The sequence below is a fragment of the Rattus norvegicus genome, chromosome 4 (assembly GCF_021556685.1).
Source record: "Rattus norvegicus strain SHRSP/BbbUtx chromosome 4, alternate assembly SHRSP_T2T, whole genome shotgun sequence".
NCBI lineage: Eukaryota > Metazoa > Chordata > Mammalia > Rodentia > Muridae > Rattus > Rattus norvegicus.
Genome location: NC_141537.1, coordinates 50,608,509 through 50,628,800, shown reverse-complemented (window position 1 = coordinate 50,628,800; position 20,292 = coordinate 50,608,509). Strand labels below are relative to the sequence as shown.

Below are 20,292 nucleotides of genomic sequence, written 5' to 3'. Positions count from 1 at the left end.
GTGCATCCTTTTACATAGGTCATCCTTTGACCAGGAAATCGGAATATAATCAGTAGAAATTTCCAAAGAGCCCACCTTTAATGATATGACCTGGTATGTGTCTTTGTGCTATTTATCAGAAACAGAAATAAAGAAATAAGGAAGTCTGCATGATCTAAAAATTATAACCAATCTAAGGGATCGTTACCTCTGAACTTATCTCCAGTCCATCATTTATTCTTTACTTACATATTTTGAAGCATTTGTTTGTTATAAAATTAATGTATATTATTACTTTCCATGTTCCCTTCCCCTTCTCTTCTCTCTCTTTTTCATCTTCCTCTTTCTATTCCCTTATTGCCTAAGGACAATGGTAGTGTCCTCACTGTAGGGATATGAAATACTCATTACTCATTGTTTTTGAGAATAAAATGCAGTGATGTACTCACCAGTCACTCTTCACAAACACGCGGGATTCTAAAGAGCCAAGAAGAAAAGGACAGTGTTTTTAACAGAGAAACTAACAAGAGGAGAGGAGATGGGACTAAGGGAAGTGAATTGTCTATCTCATGTGTAGACAAGGATTAGGCTTCTGTGCTAAAGTAAACAGTTCTATCTCCAGTATTTACAGAGATGGAATAGTATATTTTTAATTTATAAAATAAAAAGGCCAGACAGTGTATTAGATGAGTCAAGTAAGTCAGAAGGTATGTGACCAATAAATAACAGTACCCCCAATTGCACTGGACATTCTACAAGCTAGGATTTATGAACTTCACACAAACTTGACATGTATTTGCCATATTTACTAGAAAAATCCATATATATGTATATATATATATTAAGATATGTATTCAGCAATACATGAAATGTTGATGTTTATATAGAGGCATATTTTTTAATAGCACCCCATCTCTCAATTTCCTTTCTCCAAACATTTTCCTGTTTGGATGTCCTTGAAGAGTAAATTTTTGGCCAGGGTCTGATGAGGATACATGTGATGATGAGAAGTGGGACACAGGTTGAGATTGCAATCATGGAATCTATCTATTCTCCTCAAAGACCTTTAAAGTCTTCTCTTCTTGTGAATTTAAAATTACAAATGGTGATCCAGTCCCTATCACAGACCTGTAGGTCTTACCTTATCTCCTCGGCTGAGTCATTCACTACGGCCCATGTGTTTCCCATTCATTCCTTTCTTATAAACAATATCGCCTCTATACTATTTTTTCATTTCCAAGTAGGTTTACAAATTTCAACATCCAGGTGCTTTCTATTTCACAAAACGGGACAGAGTAAAATATATTCAGTTTGTTTGTTAGATAAAACAGCCTTATGCTTCATTCTGGTCAAGAAACTGAGTTTCAGAAAAGTTAAGTAAGTTGCCATTTGGACAGTTCAAAGGAGCTATGGCAGAAACATTTCTAAATACTCCTGCTTATAAAGCACCTTCCTACTCTCTCTCTCTTCTGTACACAATCCAAATATGACAGTTTGATGCAAAAATGATCTTAACACCGACATTCATCTCTAATCAGTGACACTGAAAACAATTTTCGAATTAACAAAGTATACAGAGCAATATAAGTAAATGTCATTGTGATGGCAAGAATCACCCACAATGCCTTATGCTCCTCAGAAGCTTAATTCAGTAAGTGTATCTCTACTTGAGATTTTCTTTACTTACCATTAAAAACTAATTGTGAAATCATGCTAAGCCCTTAAAAGACAAACTAGAGGGAGTGCTCGTGCTGATAGCAGTGAGGACTGCAATGTGTCATCTCTGCATGGCACCGCTTGGAACTATTTCAGTAAACAGGATAAAACTATGTTTGGACCAGAAGAGCCAGTGACCTCCCATCACCTTTATGGGAACCACACAGTGATTATGAGAAGCACGGACATAAAACTTTTATGATCATAAAAGGTTTTTGCATCATTTGAAGGTGGACTGTGGGTAAGGATAAGATATTCTTTTCTCTCTCAGTAGAGCCCTTCAGCAATTCTTATGGTAGGGAAAAAGTACAAGAATGGCTTCTGTGTTTAAAAGAACCTCATTTAGCAGCCATGGCGTTAAGTTGATAATTGATCACATAAACAACTCAAATATATCTGTTTATTTTACATACACTCGCGGTGGGGGATGAGATGCTCGCATCATAAAATCCAAAAAACCCACAAGTTTTAGCTCTTCTGTCACATCTCAGTGGGTTTAATATCCTTCTGCCATATTATTTACGACTTCACAAAGAAAGTAGTTATTTCCTATTATCTATTCAATAAATGCTTAGAGAAATGCAGGCTGTGGGGATGCAACTTGTTAATGAAATAGCCCAGAGAATCTTCATGGTATCTAGTTCCAAAAGCTTGCGCAGCATCTATTAAAGCTTGCTTCAGTTCTGAAGAGTAATTCCAATTTCTACACATTGATATGTTCCACTCAGGTGGATGAGGCAGGCTTTCTGAGACGAGGACGCAAGCCACTCAATGCACTCCGTGAGACAAGCTGTATTTGAACACACAGGCATGCTCAAACACTTCTCCATACTGGTTTTCTATCACTAGGAAGACAGTTTCACTGCCGAAATTAAATGGATACTGAACTGCCAGTCCTTGGCCCATCTTTCCCTCTCAAAGACCATGAAAACCTTCTCTTCTCATGAGTTAAAAACTACAAAATGTGCTCAGGTTCCTATCATGGGTCCTTGGGTCACATCTTATCTGGTCTAGTTAGACATTTGACATCACCCATGAGTTTCCAATCTCATTCCTTAAATCTCACGATAAACATTCATTAGTATTGCCATAGCACTATATTTTAAAGAATCTTGCTTGTTGTTCTCCTCACCCAACATTGTGTGAAGACACTGTGATCGACATATTGTGATTCAAGTTACAAAGAGACAATAGTAAAACAGAGGGTAGGGTACATCACTGTTTGCAAATCTGCATGTATGTTTTCCTCAGTGTTGCAAAGCAACCAAAAATCCTCTCTTGTGATTTTCTAAAGAAAATAAAAGCATTCATTTTTGTGTTAGTCATGCCACTCACTGAGAGACCAAAACAAAAACGAAAATACTAAGAGAAATAGTCTGATACAGAGAACTCCCTCACCTCTGTGTAAGTCTCATCTCCCTACTGTAATGATAAACCTATGTGAGGGTAGAGAGACTTATTGGAGTAGGACAATATGAAATCAGATTAAAAAACTATTTCCAGGAGAAAAAGAAGCCTTTCACATCAGATACAGGAATCTAATTCCAATCTTAGACACAGGGTTGGTTAAAAATTCAGACAAGGGAAACTCCTTCACGACGTGTACCCTTTGTTTGCATCTTTGAATTGGATTTTAGTTTCCACACAGAATATCAGCTTCTCTTTATTCAGGGTCAGGCAAGAGTGGCAACATAGATTTACAACTTGTCCAACAGACAAGTGTAAAACACTGATTGTCAATATGTCCATATGTCACAAACTTCAATACTCAATATTATTTATGTACAAACAATAGTCCCTTGGATTTCATACATATTAAAAAATGCTAATATGTAGCTTTGAAAATCCCTAAAGTAACTATAATCAACTGCACAGACAACATGGCATTGCATTTGATATTTTATGCATTTAAGAAATGATGAAAATTTTAAGTATTTCTTATGAGTATATATAACACACTAAGTTTGTTTTGACTAAGAGTTTCCCCATAAGAGATAATTAGCATCTCTGTAAAATTTATTTAATAGGATGGTTAGTAAAATGGACCTATCTTATCTTAAAATTCAGCTAGTGATATGCTAACATTTTAATAGAATGTTAACGTGATTAAATTTTCTTCGTCTTTCAAGTAGAAGTCACTTTTTTTTATTTCCTTCATGTACATTATTCAAGGCATCGAAAGCATTAGGTCCCACGAGTCTTATTGTGGAGACAGAAATACCTGAGCATCATGCCAACCCCACCTACCATCTACAATTATACCATTATGCTATCCAGGTAAATGTTGGTTCTATTGTTCTGAGCGTTTTGTTCTCTCTATTTGCTTTAGTCACTACTGATTTAGAAGGGAAAATACATTTATAAAATGTGATTGTTTTAAATACATTTGTACCTGTACTTTCTGATACTCGTGGTTCATACTTCTGTGATTTGTGAATTTTGAAACTTTTACTTCCTCTTCCCTTTTCTGAATCTGAAGTAACTCTGGTGATCAAATGTTCAGAATGTAACATCCTAAACTAGCCACGTCAGGAGTGTTCAGAATATAGTTTTTTTCTCTGCCCATCCATCTCCTAGACTAACATCTTTTCTTTCCCCTATGTCTCTGTCCAGCTTTAACGTTATTTTACCTACCACATCTCTGAGGTAAAGGGGAGGGTGTTAGAAACACTCCTATTAATCCTATGAACATAAATGTCAAATTTCACAGAGAATGTTTTTTTAAGGAATCTGGCAATTATTAGGGGGACTAAATATATGTGCTTTGGAGGTTAGAGATACTGTTCCAATACATCATCATTTCAAGAATGGTAAGAGATATCTACGAGGAGCTGTATTAAATGTCATTTATCACAGTGGTGAGACTGGCTCGTGCTTTATAGATTCTCAACCTCCTTCCATCACTGCCTTCTAAGGTTGCTGTTTTGGTTATAACACCTGAATTGCTGAGAAGTTTTTTCATCAAATATATTTAATGCTTTCTTCAAACAAGTTCACATAAGAGTTTAAAGCCTAAAATCAGTGTTCAAACATGTAGATTTTTAGAAAAAAAAGTCATAATTGGTTTGGAATGACAACTACCATAAGCTTGTGTTGTGGTTTGCCCTGAAGTTATCTGTATTTTGATGCTAATTCCACTGCCCCAAGGACAGCAGACTAGTCACTACTCAGAACTCAGGTGACTTCACCAGAACCTCCCCATTGAATTTGTAAAGTACAGGTGAGGGGCAGGTACAGGATAGAAGGAGGCATATCATTGGAGGAGAAGGAAAGATGGGCGGGAAAGAAGTTTGAAGGAAGAGGAGGAGATGAGGAGAAAGGAGAGACAGGGCAAAAGAGAGGGGAGAAGCCATGGCAGGTGATGTTAAGATTCTGCTCTGTGTATTTACAGGTTGTTATCAACGTTCCTAAGGGATGGATGGTACCGGGCTTTGTATGTTTAAGTGAGCAATTATATCTTATCAATTGGATCTAAGGTTATTGTGTTGTATGTTCTTTTATGTGAGGGTTTGAGTATAGGAAAGTGTGTGGCAGCAAAAGACACTGGGTCGCTGAGGAGTGGGGATGTGTTTCCGCCAAGATATCTAGCAGATATCTTGGGGCACTGTGGTGCGGACCAAGCGGGTAAAAGACACCAATACCTTTTTTATTTTTATATTTTTACAACAGCTTGACTATAGCTACTATGTGTAAATGTTTTATTCATCAATGTGTATTTATTTCATTTTATGCATGTGTTTTCCCTTTGGACATATGTGCACTACAAGTGTGCCTGCTATCTGCTGAAGTCAATGGATCCCCTAGAAATGTTGTTCCATACAGTTCTGAGTACCATATGGGTACTCAAAATGAACCCAAGTCCTGTGCAAAAGCAGTAAGTGCTATTCATGGCTGAACCATCTCCACCAACCCATGCATCCCCCTACCATGTGTAAAGTTTTAAGGCACTGTCTCTCTTCACAGAACAGGCAACACTGATATAGACTGCAAAGAAGCACATGATTACTTAAATTAAGAAGGAGGACATGACTTATTGATTAAAGGGGATGGCATTAGTTGAAATTCCCAACAAATGGGAGAGAGAACCTGTCGAGACCATATCCAGAGATTAGGCACAACTCCCAGTTGAGGGGTGGTGCCACCTACCCATCTCAAAAATTTTAACCCAGAATTGCTCCTGTCTAAAGGAAATAAAGGGACAAAGAATGGAACAGAGACTGAAGGAAAGGCCATCCAGAGACTGCCCCACCTGGGGATCCATTCCATATACAGCTTCCAAACCCAGTCACAATTGCTGATGCCAAAAAGTGCTTGCTGAGCGGAGCCTGATAGAGCTGTCTCCTGAGAGGCTCTGGGAGATCCTGGCCAATACAGATGTGGATACTTGCAGCCAACCATCAGACTGAGCACTGGGAGGAGTTAGGGGAAGGGTTGAAGGAGCTGAAGGGGTTTGTAACCACATAGGAAGAGCAACAATATCAACCAACCAGACCCTCCAGAGTTCCCAGGACTAAACCAGGAACCAAGAGTACGCTTGGAGGGACCCATGGCTCCAACTGCATAGAAGCAGAGGATGGCCTTATCTGGCTTCAATGGGAAGGGAGGTTCTTGGTCCTGTGAAGGTTTGAGGCACCAGCACAGGGGGATGCTAGGATGGTAAGGTGGTAGTGGGCGGGTGGGTGGGGGAACACCCTCATAGAAGCAGCAGAAGGGGGATTGGATAGGAGGTGTGTGGAAGCGAAACCCCGAAGCAGGATAACATTTGACATGTAAATAAATATAATAACCAATAAAAAAGTTAAAAGAAAAAAAGAAAGAGGAACTATGAGAAGAAAGTCAGGAATGCAAGAAATAAAAGCTACCCTGTACTACACATATGCTTACTAGCTGCTATCAGATGTTTTGTTATCTAACGGATATTCATTTAACTCTACCGTGACGTCATGCTCTCCCAAATTTAAAGGTTTATATCATCCTAGCAGAGTCCAGGAACCTGACAAATGTGAAAGGTACCAAGCGAGGTTGAAGAGCCTTAGAAACTGGACTGACAGTTGTTGGACCCTTAAAAGGTCCATTCGACAAATCAGAACTTAGGAATAACAGAATCGAGTGCCTGGTGTTCGCAAACTCTGTAATTCTTTGAATTCCTCAGGGGAAACGTCTGTGTTCCTTGGTTCTATACAGTGGTGTAAATGAGACTTGATCATTAACATTTTGAGAAGAAATATTTTTGCTAAGTATAAGAGACAGACAGACAGGGTCCCCAGGCTCTGTGAAGGTGATGAGAAAGAAGATGTTGCTGTAAAAGGTGACTATTATAGAAAAGACTGACTTAAGAAGGCAAAACCTAGAAGGCTCAGCCATCCCATCCTGAGGATTACAGACAAATCCTGCATTGCCTCTAAGTAGAAGACACAACTCATGCTTTATGAGTAGCTGCAGTAGCTACACTTTCATCTTCCCTTGCACCTTAACAATCCCTGCAGCCTTTGGGTGAAATATTATATCACGGATGAAGAGTAAGAGACACAATACACAAGAGGCAAAATACAAAGTGTGCGACTTTACCGGTGGCTTGGCTCCTCCTTCAGCTGAACAGTTTGGACATACAGCCTCACAATTGTCATGCTTAGAAAAAGACATACCCCACCTCTTTTTTTTCCTTGATACTCTGCAAATCTGGCTCTGGTTCAGAAAATTACTACCCTTTTGATGTGAAGGCTGAAGTAACTAATTATAGATAGGAAGATACAATTCCTCCTTTAATAATGAAGAAATAGCAATCTTTCACCTAGAATAGAACAGCATCTGGATTTGAAGCATGAAAGATTCAATCAGTAAGCTTTGAAATTCTATTATATTCAGAGAAAGAATGTCTCCAAGGACGACACTATTGTCAATAGAACAGTGGTTTCTTCAAGAGCATTCCAATATCATAGCAGACCTGCCCCAGCAAAAGCTGTTACAGACGCACTGGGCACCACATGCCCTTTCTTCTATGCAGGCTTTCTTTACAACCAGATAAGTACCCACATCACACCATCCAGCCTCTCTAGTTTGATAATAAAGCAGTGACTTTTTCAATCCCTAATTCACAGAAGTTGAGGGAAGGGAGATATAGAGAGGGAAGGATAGAAAGAGTGATGGGGGAAGGAAAGGTTAAGGAGGAGAAAAGGAAATAAAAGAAAAATGTCCAGGACGGGGAGGGACAGAGTCAGTGAGAGGAGGAGGGGGTTGGCAAGTCATATGTCAGTGCCTTTTAACCTTAGCTGGCACCAGATTACAGATTGACAGGTTCTACCTCTGAAGCCAAAGATGTGGTCTGTCTTGAACATGTGAGTTAGCATTTCTAACAAGTTCATAGGTGTCTGCTTCAGCTTTCCACAATTGCAATGGATCCTTGAGATGAAACATTTAGAAAAGAAAAAGGGCTTATTTTGGTTCAGATTTGGAGGAGGGTTAATACAGAGTCAACTGGCTTCTTGTTTACATATGTATCATAGCGGTATGTGAGTAGCCCACCTTATGATAGCCAGAAAACAGAAGCAGAACACAAGAGGCCAGGTACAATACCCCTTTAAACCATATGTCTTATTTATATAACATGAGATCCCCAAGTTTCAGCTCTTCAGTGTCCTCATCATAGCACCAGTTTGAATCAAATATCTAATATTTGCAGGAAAACACAGTTCCGCATTACAGCACCAGGAAAAGCTGCTGTCACCGGTCACACAGCTATTCTTACACAGCTCTGTGTGTAGGCCTGCATCTATGAGTCTCAAGAGAAAGATGTAATTCAATTTATTCTTTGCATCATCAGGATACTGTTTCAAAAGGCAGAAATATCCTACCTGCATACATATGTGTGATAATATTTATTCCTTCCAACAACAAGAGAAAGCAAAGGCTCTTGCTGTATTATTAGTCAAAACAATCCTATTGGTTTCCAATAGTATTCATTTATGCAGTCATTACTTGAACTCACTGACTCCTGAAGACAGATATACATACATAGATACATACATACATACGAACATACATAAACACACATACATACACACACACAGACAGAGAGAGAGAGAGAGAGAGAGAGAGAGAGAGAGAGAGAGAGAGAGAGAGAGAGAGAGAAGGGGGAAGAGAGATACAGAGTTAGTGCAGAAAGTTTGGCTTCTTTTTTATCCAATTTAACAGTGCTTAGGAAGGCAGAGACTAAAGTTACTTTCTGTTCAATATCCTTGAAAATACTTCTAAATCTTAGAAGCTGCAAACGTAAAAGGCACCTTCTCTAATCCTGCCAAAATAAACATTTTTGTCCTTGGCAGTCTATTTAGGAACAGTCACCAAGCTCATCTTTTAAATGTGACTTTGGAGAGAAAAAAAAGTTCAGACAATGCATCTAGAAGAAGGTGCATGTGTTATATGTCTTTTCTGAGTTTGTTAGAATAAGTACTTCATGATTTTTAGCTTTAACTATAAACTCCTCCTCAAAATGGGGGAGGAGAGGTAAATAGTAACTCTCCTTGAAATTATAGTTCTGTATTACTTTGCTCAAAGAACACCAGCTCCTTAGCTTCCTATGTACAGAGGAAAGATTACAGTGTCTTTACAATTATAGGTAATGATCATATAAATAAATAAAGCCTGTGACCTACTTATTCTTTCTCAAAGTCAAGTCACATTTCCCTTGTATTTTGCAGAAAGATCTGGATATATGAGCCTCTTTTGTTAGTTCTGTGTCTGACGTGGATAAAGCAGGTTGGGGCAGAAGAAAAGAGGTACAGGTCTGGTTGGGCCTACAGTTTGGATATAGCTTAGGAGAAATAAAGTCAGGAGGTCAGAGTTGCTGTGTAAGATATGCATCTTGGTCAAAACCTGGAATCTGGAGATAGATTTGGGGGTTTGGGGGTAAGTGTGAGGATGGGAGGATTTGGCAGATTCACCAGGGAAACCCCCCCCCAATGTTGCAGGATGTGGCTGGGTAGAGATAGTGGATGTGGTGTGGAATGGTCCTGTAGATTAGGGGCAGACAGGTGGATCCAAAATGAAGCCTAGACATTAAGGGTAGCAAAGAGATAGCCAGATTAGGCTGGATCACAGGATGCAGACTCTGGACTAGATCATGAGGCATGGAGAGCATGTATGGAGGAAAATATCACTAACTCACACTGCTATACACTGAAAAGGGATGCTCAGTGTTTCCCTTTATGAAGTGTCTTTCCACTTATCCATGCTGTAATCCACGGAGATGCTACGGACAGTTCTTTGCTGGTCACACTGACCTGTAATATCCACCCTCCATTTTTTATTTTATAACAACTTCAGCCACATAAAGCCCAATTCATTCTCTAAAGAACTCTAAGTTGTGTTACATGCAGCAACAGAAACAGAGAGAGAGAGAGAGAGAGAGAGAGAGAGAGAGAGAGAGAGAGAGAGAATGTGTGTGTGAATAAAAGGAATAGGATCCGGTTTCGAATGTCTTTTCAGGTCCTTTGTGTCTCTCATTGGCTGTTTGATCTTGCGGAGATGACTGCAAATTGATAGATCACATTACACTTTCATGCATAATGAGAGTGAGAGTTTTAGATTAGTTAAGTTCTAAAAACTATATGAGCTGCCTGAATTCATAACTCATTCTGACAAACAGGCTCAGGGCAATAGTTAGTTTAAGTTAGCCCACATAAGATCACGGAAAAAGTCTCAGGTTGAGGAAGTCCATTGAAATGTAATCTACAGAGTAGCCCTAAAAAGAAGAGACTGAAGGAAAGGCCATCCAGAGATTGCCCCACCTGGGGAAGCAGCCCATATACATACAGCCACCAAACCTAGATAATAGTGCTGATGCCAAGAAGCTCATGCTGACAGGAGCCTGATATGGCTGTCTCCTGAGAGGCTCTGCCAGAGCATGACAAATACAGAGGAGGACATTGCTGTTAACCATTGAACCGAGAACAGGGTCCCCATTGGAAGAGATTAAGGATCGAAGGAACTGAAGGAGCTTGCAACCCCATAAGAACAACAATGCCAATCAACCAGAGCTCACCATCCAAACCACCATGCAAAGAGTGCACATGGACAGACCCATGACTCTAGCTGACTATGTAGCAGAGGATGGACTTGTTGGGCATCAATGGGAGGAGAAGCCCTTGGTCTTGCCAAGGCTAGACCTCCCCCCAGTGTAAGGGAATTTCAGGGCAGGGAGGCAGGAAAGGGTGGGTGGATGGGTGGGGGAACACCCTCATAGAAGAAGTGGGAGGAAGGATGGGATACAAGGTTTATGGATGGGAAACTGGAAAAGAGGATAACATTTGAAATGTAAATAAAACATATCCAATAAAAAAGTATATTATCTGTTATGAAATTAATATTCTGGTTTCCTATCAGTTGTGTGGACTCTAATATTTATTTAATGCACCAATATATTTCAGCTCCATTTAGTAATATCCATAATCTATATTTTTAGTATCAAAATATATCATGCACTAACTCTGTATTTAGTACCATGTATACTCCATTATTTAGTACCAACTCCCTATTTAGTAATAAGCACACCCTGATGTCTGGTATTGACTTACTTCTCACAGTAACTACCTATTTAGTAATAGGCTTGCTCTATTACTTAGTATCAAAGGACACGGTGCAATAACTCCTTATTCTGCTGTAGAGATAATATACTTAGATGAGGAATTGCAGAAGCTGGACAATTCTTTTCTGAACTTCTCAGTAGTGATTTGAGAATCACGGAAGGATCAGTCAGGTAAATAGCCCTCTGTATCATCTGTTGTATATAAAGATACATGAGGGAGATGGAAAAGAAGAGTTTATAGCCTATACCCAAAATGTATTTCACTGTGGTTTGGCGTCCATGATTGTGATAAATACGTTCAAACTATTTTTAGAGTGGGTATATATAAACCATGGATACAAAAATAGCACTTATGCCAATAATTCCACTGCTGATAAAAGTCCTCATGGTAGCTAACCAATTCCATTCCTCTGATTTCTGTTACTCTGATGCCACACATTCAACGTGATGGCAGCACATGTCCTACGATTTTTTTGAGAATTAACTAGTTAACTAATTAATGATACATTCAAGTTACATAATGTACCTAAACCTTGGCCCAAAGAAAGGCCAACTTTAACTGCACAGCTCACAGAAAATGTTCAAGTTGAGAAAGTCCAAACACTTCACAGGAACGGCAATGATCCTGTTGAAATAAGAGCCCAAAGGTTAACACAATTAAACTTGTTTAGATATTTGGCTGCCCTTCTTTATGACCCAACATTTTCATGTTATGGCAATTTCCACAGTATAAAGGAAGTAGATGAATCCAGGAATATATGGGCTCAAAGAAATAATTCAGTTTATTAAGACTGGAAGGACCCTACAAATTCGTATAGACTTTGAAAGCTTTCTTCAGTCAAAGTTACAGGAAAGTCCTTATTCGTCTTATGAAAAGTCTGCTTCTGTCCCTTACTGAAGATATCACCTGTTGTGGCTGTTTTATTTTTACATGCATTGCTCAAAATGGGCTAATGTCTCCATGCTCCTACATACAAACTGGAGTGAAATAATAATAATAATAATAATAATAATAATAATAATAATATAATACCCTCATCCCTTGGAAGCTTGTTGTAAAGATTAAATCGGGTAAATATTAAATCTAGGAAAAACATTTAAAAGACAATTTAGTGAATTGTTTTTATTACAGAACCTTTAAGGGCTCATTTGGCATTGATATTGTTGGAATTATGTATAGAATTCATTGTTCCAGACAGAGGTCATCCTACGGAGCTTTTCTCTTTTGTTGTTATACCGGTACTAGTGATCAGAACAAGGCTGCACAGCACACTAAGCTACATATCCTGTGATTGGATTTTGTGGTGAAGTTGTTTAGTTTCATGTCTCTCTTGACCATTTCTCAATACATTGTTTGTGTGTCCTTGAACTCATTTTGAAGCTCAGGCTGGCCTTGAACTTTCAACCCTCCTGCTTGGCTTCCCATTTAACTGGGATTGCAGGGCTACACCACTGTTAACATGGATTCCTGAAAAGAAGCTGTGGCTGTAGAGACTGAGAGAGTGAGAATTGTGATGATGTGTCAAAGTAGAAATAGTCCAAGGCCAGGAGCTTTAACCTCCTGAGTGACCCCATTCCTTGCCCACCTCTGTGTTGGAACTATCATCCTGTGAGTAACAGATAATAACATTTTGGAACCCATTATCTTAGCAGAACATTGGCTTCCATCAGCCTCAGAGCTAAGAATGTCAAATATATCATCTGAAACCTACAGGAGAGATTCCCTTATTTACTATAGCCATCTCTCTGATGTACTTACCACTGTTTCTGAACATCCCTTGATGTCTGACCGTTTTTGTTCTATAAGACTATAAAACTTCATGAAACTGCATTCTTCTTGGAATATGGAATTTGGAGTAAGCTAAATCTATGTTCCCAGGCCATGGCCACGCAAGTTTGGTTACAGAACAGATTCTCTCTTATTTCCTTTAAGGAGTGTTCCTTTCTTCATGGATATCCTTATATGTATCTGTTTCTTTAGATCCTATTTTGCTCACCATGGTATATGATAATTTTCATGAGGCCCTAGCACTTGAATATTTATAGAATTTTTGCCTTTAAGCAACCAAAAAAGCAACTTTATAACTGTTTTTTGTTACAATGATATATATTAATACAAAAAATAAAATTTTACAAACCTAAAACTTATTATTCCTTTTCATTTTAAAATATGTAAACTATTTTCATGAAACAACTTAAAATTGTTCCTTTGGGTCCTAACTACTTAAAGGGAACTTGACTTGAGTGTCAGAATCTGTGTGAATTTGGAATATATGGGAGGAAGTAAATGTTAAGCTTCTTAACATTAATGAAGACTTACACTGTAACTATAATTAATGTTTATAAATTAGTGAGAATATCTTACCATGCATCCATTACCCTAAAAATAATGTAAGGATCTGTAATTATAGCATATGTTCCCTATTAGTTTTCTTTCTCTTGAGAAGCTTGCAGAATCTCCCTCTGTGTGTCTGTGTCTGTATCTGTGTCTGTGTGTCTGTGTCTGTGTCTGTGTCTGTGTCTGTGTCTGTGTCTGTCTGTCTGTCTGTCTCTCTCTCTCTGTGTATATATATATATACATAAATAGCATTTTCTATTTAATTTTAAAACAGAAACAACCTATCATTATTCATGTATAACAATCTAAACTTCTCCCTGCTCAATACAATAGGTGATCAGAACACAAGCCTTTGCTCAAAGATATCATGTGCCTTTATGTGCATTTGAGCCCCTTTTCTCAGGACACATCATTCAGTTCCTTTGTGTGTGTGTGTGTGTGTGTGTGTGTGTGTGTGTGTGTATGTGTGTGTGTGTGTGTGTGCGCGCGCGCTACAGATTTTACCTCAGCTTATGAGCCGCCCTTAGCATTTGCCTTGTGTTTTCTGAACACATCTGAGTGAAATTAGAAAACTGTAAGTCTCCTACTAATAGGAATTAGTCCATTTCAAGTTGTCAACCTAGTGAAGGTGATCTTTTCTAAACTGTTCTTTATAAGCCATTTTCCCCCCTTTGAGGTATATTTTTGTCCTGGCCTACTCTGATTGTCACACTCAGTGGGACCCACCCACTGATTCATACTTAAAAATAGCCTGGCTAAAACTGAAAATGGACAGACTTGGCAATTTGGACTTTTACATCTAATGTACCTCTACTAATATAATTATTGTTTATTCTTCCAAGAGGGCAGGGGATCGCAGCAGTTTAACATTAATCTCTAAAGGAACTCTTACTGTCACTCAGAGCCACAGGCTTCATTCTTCTCTCAGAAACCCCAAAAGCAACAAGGCAGGCACACTTGGTCATAGTCAGTCTTAAAAACAATCATTTCCCACTCTATTTTCCTTTGTCTAACTCTTGACTACACGTAAGACATCTAGATATCAATTACCCACTATGGCTGGGCATAATTGTAAAATGTGTTAAACTCAGCCGTGTCTTAGAGAAAGAACTCCACGACTCAGGCTCATTCAGTCAGTAAAGCCTTTGCCTTGCAAGAGGATTCAAGTTTGATCACAGAACCTATGTGAAGGTGGTTTGGGGGGTTGGATACTAGGTGTAGAGCCAAATAGGACCAGACACATTGGGGCTCACCGGACAGCCAGCTTAATCTGATTCATAAATGCCAAATCTCAGTGAGAGGGTCTGTGTGAAAAAATTAAAAGAACATAAAAATAAAACAAGGTAGATTATTGTAATTAGGAATGAGTTTTCCTGTGGCATGCAAACACTGCTGTGCAGGTGGGTCATGCACACTTGCACACACACACACACACACACACACACACACACACACTGTAACTCTGAGGAAGAAATTATCAAAGCACTCTGAAACACTGACTTTAAAGAAACAGTGCAAACCTATTCAGGGAACTACCACATACAAAAGTAATAGGGGGAAGGAAGGAGTTTGGGAGAAAAGGAAGGCCGAGAGCTATGCTGCAGCAAGGGACTAGTTATCTGACTCCTCTCTGCAACGTCTAAGGCCTTTGCAATAGATTTCACTCTTGTACTTTCACCAGACTGCAAAGCAGTAAAATGTAAGGCCAAATGATAGATCTTTTCCCATTAACTCGTAAATACAAATACATCCATAACCCATTTATGGGCATTAATGCTTCACCTAGAAGCTATAGGTACAGTAGATAGGGTAACAGCTGTACTTTCAAATATTACTGCTCAATTACTATCTATATGCATGGGAAAGAGAAAAATTAATTCGATATTTGGTTGTAGTTTTACCAAAATTGGGCTTTGAAAGAATCATTTCTTAATTTGTTCTAAAACACTTTATCTGGTGGAACTTACTAAAGAAGAAACTAGAAAAAATGCATGAGCTCAAATCTTTGCCACAGAAAACTTTGGGGGTGGGACAGTCCTTAACACTTATTTTTAGAACACCAGAAATGTATGGCTGCCTAAGGAAGTAGTCCCAATCATCCATCATCAAAATCACACTGAATATTTAATTCAAAACCATGAACCCATCAATCACTAAATAGCTAGACCTAAAAGTAAAATGGCCTGAGATTTTAGTCAGTAGATTTGGTGTATTTCGGCCTTTTTCTTGTTCTCCTTATAACTGTGTGGTTCAGTATACATGGCATATTAATATGAGTGAAATTCTTGCTAAATAAGCTCCTGCTTTCATTATTATTTCATCATGATTCAATATATTCTAATGAAATGACCATGGAGAAAGTATGTGCCATTGAGGCCTGTCATACTTGTATGGAAAGACCTTCGTTGTGAGTTTACATTAATATTATGCATTCTAAATACAGAATTTTATTAACCACACTTCCAACAAAAAATAGTTAGACCTTATCTACCTACCATAACAACTAATCTAGCAAAATGTGACCATTTAAACTTAATTAATAGGAAATAATACAAAGAAAACAATTCCTCAAACATAATATGAGCAAAACTGTTTTTCAAATACAGTACAAATACAGGAATCCTTCAATCACACCAGTCACTTGCAAACACTCAGCAGGCATAATTAGCTAGTAACTATTGGACTGAACAGAAGAGGTGAGTAGCAGGTCCTTTCTCAACAAGTCTGCACCATGGCACTTGGCTAATTTAATTTAAAACTATAAACAATATTGTTTACAATAATTTTTACTCAATAGGGCAAATCTAGCATCCCAAATGGCTCTAAAGTATTATATTAGAGAATATTCTTGAGCATGCATGAGAAGTAACAGCTATGTACAAGAAGACACAAATAGAAGGGGTTTTAAATTATGTTTCTGAAAAGCATTAATGCTAAGAAATTTTTTAATAATATGGTTTGATAATTGCATCATGAAAATGCACTCTAAGTTCATAACAATGCACAACAGAATCCTTTCCATCTTAAGAAAAAATGATCAGCTTAAAACGTTCAGAGAAGAGAATTACTGTGGACGAGGGGCTTAGTAATTGACCATGTTAACTGTTCAGCCTTGACCCTTTTTATTGGGCTCTCATTTCCAGGCCTGCTGCTGGTTTCCACCACTGCAACCAGCTGCTGGTTTCCCCCAGCAGATCTAATGCAGCCTGCAGATCTAATGTCCATTTCAACTGCTCTCATTTCTCTTAGTGCTGAAAAATGCACTCTTCTTTCAACTGTTTACAGAAAAATGTCACACGTATTGTAATTTCAAATTTTATATGGTACACAGCCACACAGACAATTCTTTCTTACGACTACTTCTTGTAGAGTAAGGAGGCTTTCATACGGTTTTACTAGAGACACACACTGAGTCCGGTTTTCTAAAAGTCGATGCCATCATGAACCTAATTGTAAGCAACAATCCTTGTGTGGTGTCTGAAATAGTATATTTGATTTTAAAAGATTAAACTGGGAAGAGATTTCCTGTCTCCTTGGTCCTAGGAATTAAACATAATGCTATCCCCAGGTATGAGAAACTTTGCAGAATACAACCTACAATTAGAAGAATGGATGAGCTTAAGGCTTCAATAGGAAAACTATGATTTGTAAAATGTGACTTACGACTTACAAAAGCCGGAAGCTATGTCACCATCAAATAGAATGTGTCAGTTTCTTATACGCTGTACACGAATGCAGCCTGAAGTTGCCAAAAAAACGAACTAAAGGATTATTTTTTCCATTAGTAAATAGTGCAGGCCAGGCCTCAATGTGTGAGAAGCAAATTGAAAACTTTAGCGCTGTGCATGAGCGTTCAGCTTGCGTCATACTTCAGAACCCAATGTCTACGTTTAAAATGAACCCATGCTGTGGAACTCTCGCCCTACTATCCTCTGGATCCTGCTTTGGCTATGCAGTCAATGGCATCCCTGGACTGTCAGGCTGATCCAGCTCACTGTGGCTAGACTGTGAAAAGACTTTCACCAGACAACCTGCATTTGAAACCCAGACTTTCTTCACTTAACCTGTGAAAGTAATGCTTCATCTACAAACAGATTGAAAGCTGAACATATATTTCATAAAGTTATCATAAGGCAGAAAAAAGCAATACCCCTTGTGAAAGCCTTTAATGATATTAATTATTAAACACGTACCTCATGTCTTCATTTTAGATACAGCATGCCACTTATTCCTTTGATCTTACTTCCTTGATGACATGTTATCCTTTTCATCATAATTCTTCTGCATAGTGTCCATACTTAAAAAATAAATCATTCTGGCTGTACCATAAACAGGGATACAGTAAGAATGACTTCTTGACTAAGTGTCCTTCCTTGAGCTCCCATAACTTTCCAGAAAAACTTTATTAATGCAGTTTTGTGTCATAATTTGACATTTGTGAGTGTGTGCACAACTGTATGTGATTAACAAATCCCTTCAAGGTGAAAGGGTGACTGATTAAATTTTGTATCCTCAATATTTATCAAGACTCTGGCCCAGTGTAGATGCTGAAATATTTGTTGAATAAGAAAAGAATAATCTGGATATCTCTACTACTTCCTGCGGAGAAGCATTTTCATATTTCTGGCACAGAGGCTGTACCAAAGTGATGCTTTATTGAGTTTGCTGCCTCGGCTTCAAGGTGAATTCTTAGTGCTACATATTGAAAATCATTATCTCTATGCCAAGATAATTCCCCTTTATAAATAGAATACCACTTTTTTAAACCAAAAACCTATATGAAAATTAAAGACTATATTCAATGCTCACATATTATAATAAATCAAGATAGAGCCAGGCCTTGGCCTTCAAGAATTTATATTATGGGGAAAAGCACAGCAAAAATAAGAAAAATATTGCAAATTTATTTTACATATTTATGTATGCATACATATGGTCATGTTTTAGAAAAATAGAAAAAATAGATACATAGAAAAAAACAAACCATTTACCTAATGACCATATTTTCCTATAATTAAAAACCACAATGTTTTCTGTAATTCATTTATCATAGAAATAGTATTTAAACCAGTTCTAATTAATATTTGGAGAATAACTTCTGAAACCACTGGGCCATGCTTGCTGTAGAGTGCACATTTCTCTGAATTTTAAGTTTTATGAAAAAGTCTATTGATTTACTTTAGAATCTTGAAGTTTTATTTATATATTACTAATTATCAGATTAGGTAGAATGATTTTAAAAATAGAGATAATGTAATAAATATATTTTATTCAAGGAAGAAAAATATAGTTAATAAATATTGCCTCTTTACCAGAAGTAAGCTGGTACCACTCAGACAATGTGTCCATTACTGCTGACATAATGAAAAAGCAGTCTACTGTCAAATTCTTTCTAGATAAACTCCATTTCTAATGTAGGAAGACTATCAATTCTCTCTTCTGAACTGAATGTGCATTTTGTCAAGTCAAGTGTTATTTCAATGATACTTGGATCATAAGTACAAACAGAGGATTTCTGAACTGTCTTCAAGAATACTTTTCTTCTACAGAAAGAAAAAAATTGAAAGATTGTATAATGTAACCATTAGTTTTTCATTAAATTATTTGGAAGTGCTGAATTAGGGATTTGTTTTTTTTTTCATCTTGAGTGATCTCAAAGAGGAATCCCGAACTTTGCTGATGACAGACCATAGCCTACAGAGAAACTTCACATACCAACTTAGCATCAATCCATTTATACAACAAAGCAGACAGGAATTCGCTCTGGTATAGTCATCATAATACACCTCAAGATCAGGAAATTTAGTTATTACTAGTGTTGATGCATTTTGAGATAAATCTTTTCTATAGTAGAAATACTAAATAGGGACTTGGGAGGGAGAGAAGAGAGGCTTGGGAAAAGGGGAGCAGGATCAGGTTTTAGAAGGAACAGAAGAGAAGTACAGAGGGTCAGGAAATTAGAAATATGTAGCAATGGGGGATGAGGAACTGTGGATAGCCACTAGAAAGTTCCAGATGCCAGGGAAGAAAGAGGCTCCCATGACCCAAGAGGGATGGCATTAGTGGAAATACCCAACGAAGTGGAGATAGAACCTGCAGAGACCACCTCCAGTAGATAGGCATGGCCCACAATTGAGGGATGGGGCCACTCACCCATCTCAAAATTTTTAAGGGAGAAATATTCCTGTCAAAACGAAAGACAGGAACAAAATTTGAACAGAGACCAAAGGAAAGGCCATCCAGAGACCACCCCACCTAGGGATCCATCCCATCTGCAGACACCAAATCCAGACACTACTGGTGATGTCAAGAAGCATTTGCTAACAAGAGCCTGGTATGGCTATTCTGTGAGAGGTTCTACCAGCACCTGACAAATACAGATGCAGATACGTACAGCCAACCATTAGATTGAGTCTGGGAAGCCCAATGGAATAGTTAGGGAAAAGACAGAAGAATCTAAAGGGGATAGCAACCCTCTAGGAAGAATAATATCAACTCAATGGACCACCCAGAATTCCCAGGGACTAAACCAGTAACCAAAGAGTACACATGGAGGAATCTGCTACATATGGAGCAGAGGCTGGCCTTATCCGACATCAGTGGGAGGGGAAGTCCTTGGTCCTGTGGAGGCTTGATGCACCAACATAGGGGAATGCTAGAGTTGTGAAGAGGGAGG

The 20,292-nt window shown here is 38.2% G+C and overlaps 1 protein-coding gene and 1 long non-coding RNA gene across 5 annotated transcripts in view; both read right to left on the bottom strand.

Annotated features, from left to right (window-relative positions):
- LOC147994765 (uncharacterized) overlaps positions 1-7,544 on the bottom strand; it is a 48,292-nt gene extending 40,748 nt beyond the window's left edge. For 2 of the 4 annotated variants that reach the window (XR_015686401.1, XR_015686399.1), the window contains exons 1-3: positions 7,487-7,544; positions 1,121-1,252; positions 429-456 (exon numbers count right to left, since the gene is read on the bottom strand). This is a non-coding gene — a long non-coding RNA (uncharacterized LOC147994765). Of the gene's footprint in view, positions 1-428; positions 457-1,120; positions 1,253-7,263 lie in introns of all 4 variants that reach the window. The other 2 variants (XR_015686398.1, XR_015686400.1) reach the window with 2 other exon arrangements.
- Kcnd2 (potassium voltage-gated channel subfamily D member 2) overlaps positions 1-20,292 on the bottom strand; it is a 507,546-nt gene that overhangs the window by 462,589 nt on the left and 24,665 nt on the right.